The following is a 12,654-nucleotide window of genomic DNA, read 5'->3' as shown; positions in this document are numbered from 1 at the left end:
AACAGACGTTACAGCTTGAAGAAAATTCTAAAAAAAACATCGCCCACAATGTACTAGCGACATCTGTTGAACACATTGCACAAAATGTAATTCTCGCAACCACATCAATTTTTTTTAACTGATGCTCTAATAGTGCCCACTCTGCTTGCGAAATGCAAGATAATAAATGAAAGGTGGAACTATTTTTACAGTTGTAAAATTTGAAGAACGAAATAGAAAAATTGTCTTTGTCGCATACTACGCAGAGGGGGAACAACTTGACAGCTTCTATACAAATCGTTGAAACCACTTTTTTGGGTCTGTGGGTCTAAAATGGCGGATCAATCTTTATTCAAGAGCAATTTCTAAAAAAAGCGTAAACTTGTTCACAGTGAAAATTTTCATGTTCAGATTTTTTTTTACTTCCTATAATTCATTTGAAGACTTTTTGGGTTTGGCGTTGTTTTATTATAAAAATAATGCATCTTTATTCCGATGCATTATTTTTAAATGATTCATGATTTTTTGGAATCATCAGCATACAAACAAGCGGCGCTTATGCTAGTTAGTGAGCATCTTCTTTTAGTTTTAAGATATTAGGTAGTAATATTTGCATTGCAATGTAAACAACATACACAATGATACCGGACAGTTTTTCTCTCCTCTCCGATAGAAAATGAGCTGTCATCACTTCTGAATTTTGTGGAAACCTTTGCACCGTAAATGTCGCATGCTGTCAGAAATAAACAATCGAAATCAATCCCGCCTTTGTTAAATACGAAGTGAAAAATGATAATCACAAAACTAAATGTATTTAAGATTAACGACAAACTTTCGAGAATTGTCATATGCGAAAGATATTTCAAGGGCGACGGGAGAAGAAAAAGTTCACACTAGAAGCGCACTCAAATCAAATCATGCATTTTACATTCTGCACAATTGGTAATCCTTTTATGAAACTCCAAAATGACGAATTAACTTGTTTGTATTTATATTGAATTATTACGCTGTTTTGAAATGATCATCTTGATTACTGCTTCCGAATGTAAATAAAGAAAGCAAGTTCGTAAAAGACGTCACGGAATTATTTTCTCGCATAGAAATTTACAGTATCGCAATTTGTGGACGGCGTTCTGTGGTGGCGACATCATTCGAAACACGGTGGTTTCATGCAATTTAGGCTAAATGTCAAGTTGCGGGAGGGTGATACTACGACTTCGCATGAAATAATGATTGCAATTGACAAATTTGAAGAATGCAGAGTAACGACTGTATTTTAATGACCCATAATAATTATTTATTGTCCTATATTTGGGAAGTTAAGCAACGGTAAAACAGTTTTTGTTTTGTTTGAGGAAATTAATTCTTGTTGTCGTTTCATTGTTTTTTGTTTCAATTTAGTCTTCTTTACCGTCGCTCCCGCAGATACCAGGAGGCGTTATTAATGGCATCAGAGATGCCAGGTACTTTTTTCAAATGTCTGCAATAATAATTTTAAAAGTCTGGGAAGAACAAAAATGTAACCAAAAGCCTTTACATTCAAAAATCTGTAAATATCTGCAACCAAACTAAAAAATCTGCAAATATCTGCGTCATCGAAGAAATCTGCAGCTTAAATTAAAAGTCTGCGAATTTGCAGACTTGTCTGCAAATCTGGCATCTCACAATGGCATTACTGTGCAGAAATGTCACTTTTAATTATCGTGTTAGGACACCTTTCAAGGTAGACACATCCCAGTTAAGCTCAGCCGGAAATGAACCGGAATCCTGGCTGGTTCCAGTTCGTATTCCTGCTACAGTGAAACATCCTATTCTAGTTACAATCGGTTGTGCCACTGGATCCCGTGTACGAACTGGAACCAGTCAGATTTCCAGTTCAATTCCGGCTGAACTTTGCTGGGATTACTTCATTTTACAGGCTGGCGTTTACTTTTACTTCTTGTAAGTACAAAATCGCCGCGATGATAAGGCATATACGATTCCATGGCACTACATTTTCTTTCAACGTAAGATTTGCTTATATGCAAAGTATGCTCGATGTGCTGGAATCATATAGATCTGCACCCTGACGAATCCTAAATATACAGTTACTATCATTCATAATAATTCCACGACTTGATGTTTTAGCTCCTGTTGGGTTGAAGCTGATCACGAAACAAGTCTGATTGAAAGTGGTCTGAGCGTATCTCTAGTTTTCGTTGCACCTGTACACCGCCAATTTCTCCAGTAGTTCCGGGGATCTTCAAATTCTAATCCATTGTATACATCTATTCAGATTCGATATACCGAATCAATTAATTTACTAACATCCTATTATGTGCTTACTCACAGATCGGCGTCGTGTTGTAACTTAAGAAATGGTTGTGAACAACTCCCGCCTTGGTCACTTCGACAAGAATGAGTTTCACATTTTCAGCCCATTTTGTTTTGGTTTGCATGAGATTAAAAAGACGGTAACGTTTACGGATGGGTGCAGAAACTAAGTAACGCATTTAGCTCTGTGTCAAAATCTTTTCACTAACGCTGATATGGCGCATTTTTGTAATTTAAATCGACCGTTTTACCTACGAGTGATGAAAATTCATCTCGTGTTACGTCCTCTTTGTCTGTGATACCGGGCTGATGCAACTGCCACTGAAAATCTTTCCTGGGTGGGGTTAGATGACACGATTAATAATTTATGAGAATAGAAATCTTACCCTCTGCATCGCCACATCAGTGCACCAATGTCGCTAAAAGTCAAGATCACTCTGCCCAACTATTCTTCAAGAAAAAAATTTCAAAATAGGTCACGATTGTATCAATGATAAATAAACCTCGTATTGAAAATAATTTTTGTATTTTTACAAAACTAGTTCACGCAAAAAAAAAAAGATTCCATTATACTCAAATGTTTAGTAGGTATCTGAATATGTTTAATATTTTTATGATTCTAGTTCATAACTTGATGATACATTCAGGGGCGGCGAAACACTTTACGCCCGAGTGGGTAAAAAGCATAGGGTGAGGGGTCCATTAGTAAGGATTTTTTTTCTTTTCGTAATGCACACGCTTACATTACATTCACATTAAATCACGTTCGTTTATGCAAATGGAATTGTGGTACATCGATGTTTTCAAATGTGTGTAGTGCGAGATATATACGTTGCACATCTAATTTTTTTGAAATGGTTCAAAATTTCGAGTGGATAATTACCCACTCGGTTATTTTCGAGTGGGTAGTACTACCCATACTACCCACGCTTTCCGCCGGCCCTGGATACATTGATTTAAATTAACTTTATTGACCAAAAAAGTCAAGAATTGAACGATTGTGCAACGATTTTCGTAAATTCTCGTCGTGTTATCGTTATCTTTTAGTTTTGAGCTTACCGTCGGATTTTTTACAGAGTCACGTATCTTATAGTTTTCTTAATTATTTCACGGACATGAATTGTGGCTAGGTAATGTATTTTTGGTGCTCAGCGCAGTTTCATTTAATTTCGAAAATTACATTGAATCTTAACAAAAGAATAACAGGGTTACAGGCAGGGATGCCATTATGCCAGATTTATCTGGCACAGCCAGAGGTTTTGGCAGCTTCCAGACAAAAAGACAAATCTCTCATTCTGCCAGATTTTTAAGTTTTGGAAGCGGCTACATACACATTTTGGAAATTTGGGTAAAAATGTCCCAAATTTTACAAAAATCGATTGATGCACATTCTACGAAAACTAAAATATATGTCAAATTTCGATGACTATGAGGTCGCTGTCAAGTGCCAGATTTTGACAGATATTTTTAATTGAACTGGCAGATTTTCTTTGAAAAATAGTGGCAACCCAGGTTCCATGCTGCAGCATGACCGCTCGCGCTGCATTCTTCTCCTCCAAACCCGCTCTGCACTCCTCGTCGAACCAATCGTTCCGTCGTCTCCGTTCCTCGTATACGACAATGTCCTGAGCTACGTTGTTGATGGTTGCTTTTACTGTTCTCCAGCACTCCTCTAGAGGGGCCACGTCGAGCTCTCCCTCGTCCGGCAACGCTGCCTCGAGGTGCTGCGAGTATGCAGTGGCGACATCTGGTTGCTTCAGTCGCTCCAGATCGTACCGAGGCGGCCGTCGGTACCGTACATGATTAATGATGGATAGTTTTGGGCGCAATTTAAACATCACCAGGTAGTGGTCAGAGTCGATGTTAGCGCCACGATAGGTCCTGACGTCGATAATGTCGGAGAAGTACCGTCCATCGATCAGGACGTGGTCGATTTGCGATTCCGTTTGTAGCGGTGATTTCCTGGTGTAACGATAAGGGAGGCTGTGCTGGAAGAAGGTGCTAAGAATGGCCATGTTCTTGGAGGCGGCGAAATCAATGAATCGAAGGCCGTTCTCATTCGTCAGCCGGTGAGCGCTGAACTTTCCAATCGTCGGTCTGAATTCCTCCTCCTGGCCTACCTGCGCAATTAAGTCACCACGTCGTGGCTTGGGCAGCGGTCGTATTCTCGTTCGAGTTGCGCGTAGGAACCGTCTTTGTCATCATCGGTGCTTCCGGAGTGAGGGCTGTGCACGTTTATTATGCTAATGTTGAAGAAACGGCCCTTGATCCTCAACCTGCACATTCTTTCGTCGATCGGCCACCAACCGATCACGCGCCTTTGCATATCTCCCATCACAATAAAAGCTGTCCCTAGCTCATGTGTGTTGCCACAGCTCTGGTAGATGTTATGATTACCTCTAAACGTTCGCACCATAGATCCCTTCCAACACACCTCCTGCAGCGCTTCGATTCCGAACCCGCGGTCCTTGAGAACATCGGCGAGTACGCGGGTGCTCCCGATGCAGTTCCACGTTCCGAGCTTCCAATCGCTAGTCCCTTTTCGTCGCAGTGGTCGTCGCCATTGGTATCGGTTCGCATTCTTATCTTGTTGACATTTCGCTGCAATTGGTTCAATTACGGCTGGCTCGCAGGGTCTGACATCAATCCCCGAACTTTCCGGAGGACCATAGTGCACAGTTGAGCTTAGAGCCCTTCACTGGCACTCGGGCGATGACCAGCCGCTCCTAACATGAGTAACAGACGCTGTTTTGAGTTGCTCCTCCTGGAGATCAGATGCTCAGGCTTGCAGCAGCAAACACCCCTTCGCTGTCAGCCCACGACCAAAGTTACCGCCGGGGCTGGCTACCCGATCTTTCCTAAGGTTGCTTGTAGTTCCCGGCCAGTACCATGGGGAGGTAGGGTTAGGAGTTGCTCTGTCTTACGCATTACCCAGCCTTTGCACCATCATGGGTTTCCGATATGTGTATAAGGGCGTTGTGGGGCGTGCAGTTTACAACATATTTTGTACATATACGATTCTGTATGTGTAAATATTATGCGTATTTTAATACCAATTCTTTTATGACATCACTCCAGTGAGCCTGATATTGTTATCAGAAATTTTGAATCATTTGGGTAAACGAGGTTGGAATACAACCCCAGATTAAATTCTTCAATTTACTTGTTAAACAGAATTGAGGGATTCCATGAGAAACCTGCCGATCACATAATATGAAGATTCGAACGAAACTTTGCAGTTCTGTTCGGTTTATGAATCTCCAACTACAAAAAAACTCATATTTTTAAAGCTTATTTTTTGCAACGAAAGTGAAGAGAATCGAAACATATTTAATGTGGTTGCATCGCAGAGAAGTAATTGGTAAAAATAATTTTCTTGCAACAGCTTTAAATATGTTTTTAAATTTCATACTAACTGACAGACAAAAACATAATTTTAATACAGAACACGATTCTCTTAGATATTTTAAATTTGGTGTTCTTTCTTTCTTTTTCGAAAGTTGTCCTACTGGAACTGTAGAGCTGGGTTCACAGAAAGGTTCCCCATCAGATCACTCATTACAATTGCGGACGAGACGGGAAATGTCACCCACTAAAACACTGCTTCATTCCAATTACAGCGGGCCACATTTCTAATTGTGATGTCGAGTATACGTATGGACGGGCGTATGGACGAGAGAATGAGCTATTCTTTGAGTGCACTTGAAATCGCGTTGATTGGATTGGAAATGTTGTAGGGTTCACTAATTCATTGGAGCGTTTTTGTGTTTGCGAAATCTTGGGCGTAGTTGTACAATGTACGTGCATGACCGCGATTGTATGCTCGTCTTTGTGTACCATCGCGAAGGGCTGGGGCGTTTATATGTTATCGTGTTCGACCGCGTGGGCGTTTGTTTGTCGCGTGGATGTTTGTATTTTGCGTGTGCTAACGTGTCACATCGCATGTGTAAACTCCATTCTAAAACCGGGTGTCCATTCACATATTCACGTGTGATCTTGGATAATCGCGCGGACCGTGAATATCATACTTAATTTTAAATGTGTATGGCGCAGATGCTAGAAGAGAGTGAGTTTTCTATCACTATCAACTCTATCACTAGAGTTCCCGGTCATGTCGCCACGGAACGTGTTGTCTAGGGGATATGAGCGTCATTTTTTCCTGATTGGTCCAACTGATGGCATGGACCTAGGCTGCTAGGGCCGAGAGGAAGAACTTCCGGACGTAACCATTTCATGATTGCGCGAACACGAGCGTTTGTGCAAGATCGTAAGCGTAGGTATGCGTGAATGATCGCGAAGGGCTCAAGCGTTTGTATGTTAACGTGTTTGTCGCGTGTGCTAGCGTGTATGTAACTTGGCTTGCATAAATTCGATTTTATAACCGTAGTTATTCGCATATCTACGGCTATTCGCATATTTACTTGTATTCTTGAAAGTTCCCGGTTATGTCGCCATGGAATGTGTTGTCTAATAATTTTCCAGAAGCCATGGCAAAAGAGGCATCCACGTAAAACAAAATCATCCCAATAACTGAAATAGTGTAATATTTACAGCAGTAAATATGGACGGTTTCTTGATCAGGAGATTATAATCTGTGTCTGCCGCTGATACAAACGAGCCTGATTTAAAACAGGGCGTTATAATATGCCATAATTTTACAAACGCTTCTGAAGCCGCGCGGTGTACTGAGTGCACAACATTATAGTCAAAAAAGATACTTCTTTGCAGAAGAAGCAATTGATCAGTTCATCTGGCTGAAAATCGAACGTAAAATTAGATACCATATTGTACTAAACAACCTCTTTTCTGTATCTAATGTTCTTCGAATACGTTGAAATTTTCGGAAAAACCTATTAATCCATGTAAATGGAAAATTTGAGTTTCAGAATCCCCTGCGGATTCTAATCGCATTATGTCCCAAAACTAGAGAATACAGTCAAAATGCAGCGGCAATTTGGTCCCGAAAAAGATTAAAAATAGAAAATGTATAAATTGGATCATTTTGAGATATCTTCATAGGAGGCGAATAAAGTTGAACCAAATTTGTACATCGAGCTCTATATTTTTCATACCGGAAATTAATCGGGTTAATTGTGTTACGACTTAGATAGAACGACTTGGCTGGTAGACACTGAATTTAAAAATGCGACCCAACTTGGGAACGATTTAAATAACTAGTCGAGACGAATAGCGGGACACATAAAAGTACATTTTTTATTTGTGCTAGGAAAAATCGTAAAGTTTACTTAGTCCCAAAGCTCATAAGAAAATTTACAAAAATCGATTTTTTAGTACTCTCATTCACTGGTTTCCTTTTGCTACCAAAATTGCATTTTTGGAACTTGGGGAACTAGTTTGCAACGTTATTTAGTCTGTTTCCATTTACGAGAGGATTTTTTGTTGTCCCACTTCCACTGAGGTTGAAAATTCCGTACAAATTCCGGACAAATCCGTACAAGTATTTTTTTTCCGGACACGCGACCCAAAATCCGTACTGTCCTCCCAGATTCCGTACGATTGGTCAGCTTACGTATGCCTTTGAGATCATTGACACTTAGCCAGATCATTATCTCATCGTTTCGGATAGCTCCAGCTGCATTGAGGATCTCCATGTTGAAACCTGGAAAGCACACCCTGTAATTCCTGGAAAAATACGGGCATATCTGAGGGCTTACCAGATAACCTTGGTTCTTGGTTTGGATCCTTTCACGTTCCTCTATGCCGGGTAATTAAAAGGCGGACTCTAAGATGGGCGCATTAGAAGCCGACATTCATGAAAATCAAATTTGCTTTTGCGAATTTTTCAATAACTCTCGTCAGAGGATGCTAGGAAGTTGGCAAACTTAATGGAGTAATGTGAATCTGAGACGGTGATTACATTCTATTATTCCGAAGGTATATCGACAAATGCATGGTTCAAGGGCTTGGGTGTGTACGCAGACATTACGCGTACGGTGTCAAGGCCCATGTCAAAGCATATTCTTACGGGCGAAATAATCTCTACAGATAGTCATACCTCTGGATGCGGTGAGATTGGTCAACCTTAGACCGCTGGTTTTCTGTGGTTTAGTAAAAGTTCTCCATTCGAATATCTGGACGAAAAAAATTGAGTGCTTTACATCACTTTTTGGGCGCTGTTTCACATTATCGCTTGTAGGTACGTAGTCGTTAATCTGGCACTCACTTTACCCTTAAAGTACGATTCACACGATACATCAGGCTTCCGTCACCGGTACGGAATATATTTCCATTAGAAAGTAGCCGACTTGGTTCTTTGCTGATCCGATGATCTCCAAGATACCTTAGCGGGAAATGGTGCTTCTGTACCCCAAACCAGCATTAAGGACTGCACTTTTCCTCGCTACATCCCGCATCCCACAAGGAAGCCATCTCGGCCCAGCAATATTCCTCTTCTACTTCAACGATGTCAATATCAAATTACAAAGCCACAGCCATCCTTTCGCCGAATACGGAATGCAAACGATGCCGAATTTGTTCAGAGTGAACTAGACAGATTTACTGCCTATAGTCGAAAATCAGTCCCATGTAGATAGGAAATCCCACAGAACATGGGACTGACTTGCGATTATGGGCAGTTTAGTGCTTGGCGTGATCTATCGTTCGCGCGGATACGCCATCCTATCTAATTCATCTACCATCTACCACTCGAGCATACCAAGACACTCTCACGTCAAGCATCTCGGAGTCATTAAATTCGGCACTAACGTTCAAACCACATACTTCATACATCGTGAATAAGGCAATAAGGCTCCTGGGGTTTATCTTCCGAATAGCGAAAAACCGCCAGGATCTTCAAGTTCACATTTGAGCTCTACGTAATAGCTCCATCCTTTGATTACCTTTAAGGGCAATCAACTACGATCGTCACCGGACTTTAGCGAATTTTCAACAGAGTAGTGACGGTATTTAACTTGCACTTGACGAGGGCGAGCTACAATACTGTCTATCCCTAAATGTAACTAGTCTAAGCAACCATCATTGGGTACAAATAAACAATATTCAGGCTACCATGCCTCGAGGAAACTCTCAAATTCTGCCTGAAATCGTTGCTTGTGGATTTATGTGCCTACACGGAAACGAAAAACTACCTAAAATTGAGTTCCTTTGACTCAATCTCGTGGTATCGTGGGGGAAGTTAAAATTAGGTAAACCCTGTTGAAGGTAGTTCCATTTAACCACGGCAAAAATTACAACTCATTGATAGGTTTTTTATACTCAAATTTAAGTTGAATTTACTTAATTTTGAGTATACCCCAAACAACTCAAAAGTACCTTCCTCCACGGAAGACCTCGACTGAGTCGAATCTCTCGTTTTGTTTTTGACAACACTAATAAGTGCGAAAGCGACGCACAACTCAAAAGTAAGTTAAAAGAACTTATTCTGCAGGTTTTTTTATTTAACCGTGTAGAAATCGTTATCAAAGTTTGCTGATTTTACATGGAAATGACAATAAAAATGTTGGATTTCTGACAGCGAAGGCCGTAGTTTTTTACATGCGGTGCCAGAAGATTCCAATGTTTTCATTGCGGAAAATCACATAATGTGGAATATTGCAAATCGCGTATACATCTATCAAAATATGCCTCGCTCAGGAGGCAAATTTATATTTAGGTCGTTATTTATGTTGATAAGGAATGGAGCAGGTTTTATTCATAGACCTCTGCAATGCCATAATCGTACTCCAGTTCAATGTCCTGGATACTCTATCGACATAGGACTGACCTGCGATTAGAGACAATACATTGACAATGTAAACATTAAAGTGTAGTTTCTTAAATATGACAAAAGCAATACTCCTTTACATTTTTATTTACAAGTTTTGATTTTGTAATAAAATGTATGTATATTTTTGCAGTAACCTGTCAAGGTACCTCTTTCAGATCAAGAATTTTCGAGAACACGCATATTTTATCAAAAGTAGATTCGAGAATAATTCTGTGGCGCTATGGGCTTTTCGTCTTATACTGAAGTTGATGGTTAAGTTCAATATCATTTCTTTTCTAACTACCATATTACTTATCTCGGCAAAACAAACATGTAAAATACGGGCGAATGACTATTTGGGTAAAGCCCTCAATAAACAAAATTACGTGTAAAAGATGTATTTGTATGTTTATTTGTAACTATGTACCCGTTTGCATAAGCCTTATATCAGATTAAGGAAATAGATGTAAATGGATATAAATAACATTTTTTCAACTGCTATAGATTGTGTAAATTAGATTCCAAGAGTTCTTAATTAACAACTTTTTGAAGGAAACAAGCAGTTTTCAGAACCGATTACACTTGAAAATCAAAGTGAACAGGAAATAAGCACACCGATGAATGTTATTTTTCATTGCCGTGCTGCACGCTGACATCTTTCTCGAAAGGTAAACACTTCCGCCCATTACATGAAACTAGGACTCACCTGTTTAGATTTTTCACAAACTTTTTACGTTTTGTCAAGTTTGTAAACGAAGTCTTCACAATGACGGTACTATTGATTCACTCCTCCGAACAAACAACAACGTTTTTGACCACAACTCTTGAGCCACAAGATCAGAAAGCCTATTTTTAACACGATACTTTCAAAACGATTTCGAAAGTGGTAAACCTCAAAGTGATTGTTATCAACGTCAATTCGTTTCTACTCTTCGGAATGTCTTATTTTCTAGCTGCCCGGCGGTGCCGTGTTGTGTACTGAAAATTTCCTCAAGTTTTCTCTTTACTGCTAGCAAGAGCTCTTGCAGTATTTTTTCTGGGTTCTGCTCCGTTCCTCCCTGTTGTAATGACGATTGTGATTACCGAGCAGCAGCAGCACACGGCGTCACAGCGCAAAAGAAAAATAAAACACTTTTCCTACCCCAAATACCGCAGGAATTCCACGGTTCTGTGTTGCAGTGGAATCTTCCTGTCCAAATGCACTGAATTATCTTGATTTCCCGTTCCGAGCCAACCGTACAACACCGTGAAAATCAAAGGAAAAAGATGTTTGCTGTCGCGCGAACCGAGCCGTGTGTTACCAGTCTTGATGAAGCAAAAATCCCTCAAAATACAGATTGGGCGGCTGACGTTTCGATCAGCGATCACACGACCACATATGCATGAAAACTTGGCAAACATCACGAAAAAGCAATAAAAGACAACTGCAATCAGCCGCCGTCGTGCGCGCAATTCTGACGTTTTGTGGCGTTCGCGCGCATACTTCAAAATCGCATCAAACTCCCCATTGAGAAACCCAGTAAAATACCACGAAATCGTCCAACATCGATCTCATATTGGATAATTGTTAAACGATTCTTCGGATGACGTTCGACGTTGGACCAATATGGACGCAATTTACGAATAGGGTGATGGGCTTATGTGACGGCGGCTGTGCTGTGTGTCCAATTTCTGGCCACATGGGTCAATTTGCATGCAAGATTGTTTACCGAGTAGGTTACAGTAAACTCCTCGTATGCGTGAATTCAATAACCAGTACGCCGCATAAATGGGAACCAAAAATAGATAATTAAAACTATTGTTTCTTCACAATTGGGTCTTTAAATGAATAATAAAATTATTCTTTTATTTCATAAATCGATTGAGCTCATCTGTCTAACTATAACAAAATATAGTTTCAACTTTTAAAACTTCACAATGATTTTCTACGAAAATGTAAGCACATCCTCGTTTGACACTATTGGTCTTCCTTGACAGTGAATTTAGCCACATGTGTTAGTATTTTTGACAGTATGGGGATCAAGGTAGTTCAATGCAAGGTGCTTAGAGTTCTAAGGTGTCCAGGTAACCAATAAGCATGTAAAATGCGTCTCAACGGCTACCCCGAATAGAAATATACAGTAACAAAACCATGATTTTCGCTGTGACAGTACAGTAATTTTAAAATAATTTACAGTAAATTCTAGTGCTATGCTAAAATATAAAAACAATAAACTTTGTCGTTTCTACAGTAAATTTCAATGTAAAATCGACTTTCACAGTATAAAAGGAGGGTGGTTATGTATCTTAAGACTAAAAAAATCGATTTTTTCCCATACAACTTTTTTCCGAAAACAGTAAATTTTAATGTGAATTTACTGTATCAGTTTTAAATTGAACAGTAAAATTGATTGTTACATGAAATTTTATTATAAATCTACTGAGAGAACTCTGCATCAAACAATGTTGAAACAGTAATAACTATAATATTTTTTGTTTATGATTGTTTGTAGGGTAAATGCTATTGTAAAATTCTATTCGGGACCTGATAAACATTTAAGTCGTTTTAAATGCTATTGAAAAGTCGCTTTTAACGAAATATATGGCTTCTATACTACTGTGCCATGAAAATGCTTTTCTACTGCTGTATTGTATTC

The 12,654-nt window shown here is 39.6% G+C and overlaps 1 protein-coding gene across 1 annotated transcript in view; it reads right to left on the bottom strand.

Annotated features, from left to right (window-relative positions):
• LOC131685627 (protein phosphatase 1B) overlaps positions 1 to 11,353 on the bottom strand; it is a 50,311-nt gene extending 38,958 nt beyond the window's left edge. The window contains exon 1 of the mRNA XM_058969489.1: positions 10,725 to 11,353. The gene's annotated coding sequence lies outside the window, so the exon portion shown is untranslated. The remainder of the gene's footprint in view (positions 1 to 10,724) is intronic.
• Positions 11,354 to 12,654: the final 1,301 nt, after the last annotated feature.

Source organism: Topomyia yanbarensis, chromosome 2 (genome assembly GCF_030247195.1).
Source record: "Topomyia yanbarensis strain Yona2022 chromosome 2, ASM3024719v1, whole genome shotgun sequence".
In the NCBI taxonomy this organism is placed as follows: Eukaryota; Metazoa; Arthropoda; class Insecta; order Diptera; family Culicidae; genus Topomyia; species Topomyia yanbarensis.
The sequence above is the reverse complement of the archived record's forward strand: the minus strand, read 5'-3'. Positions and strand labels throughout refer to the sequence as shown.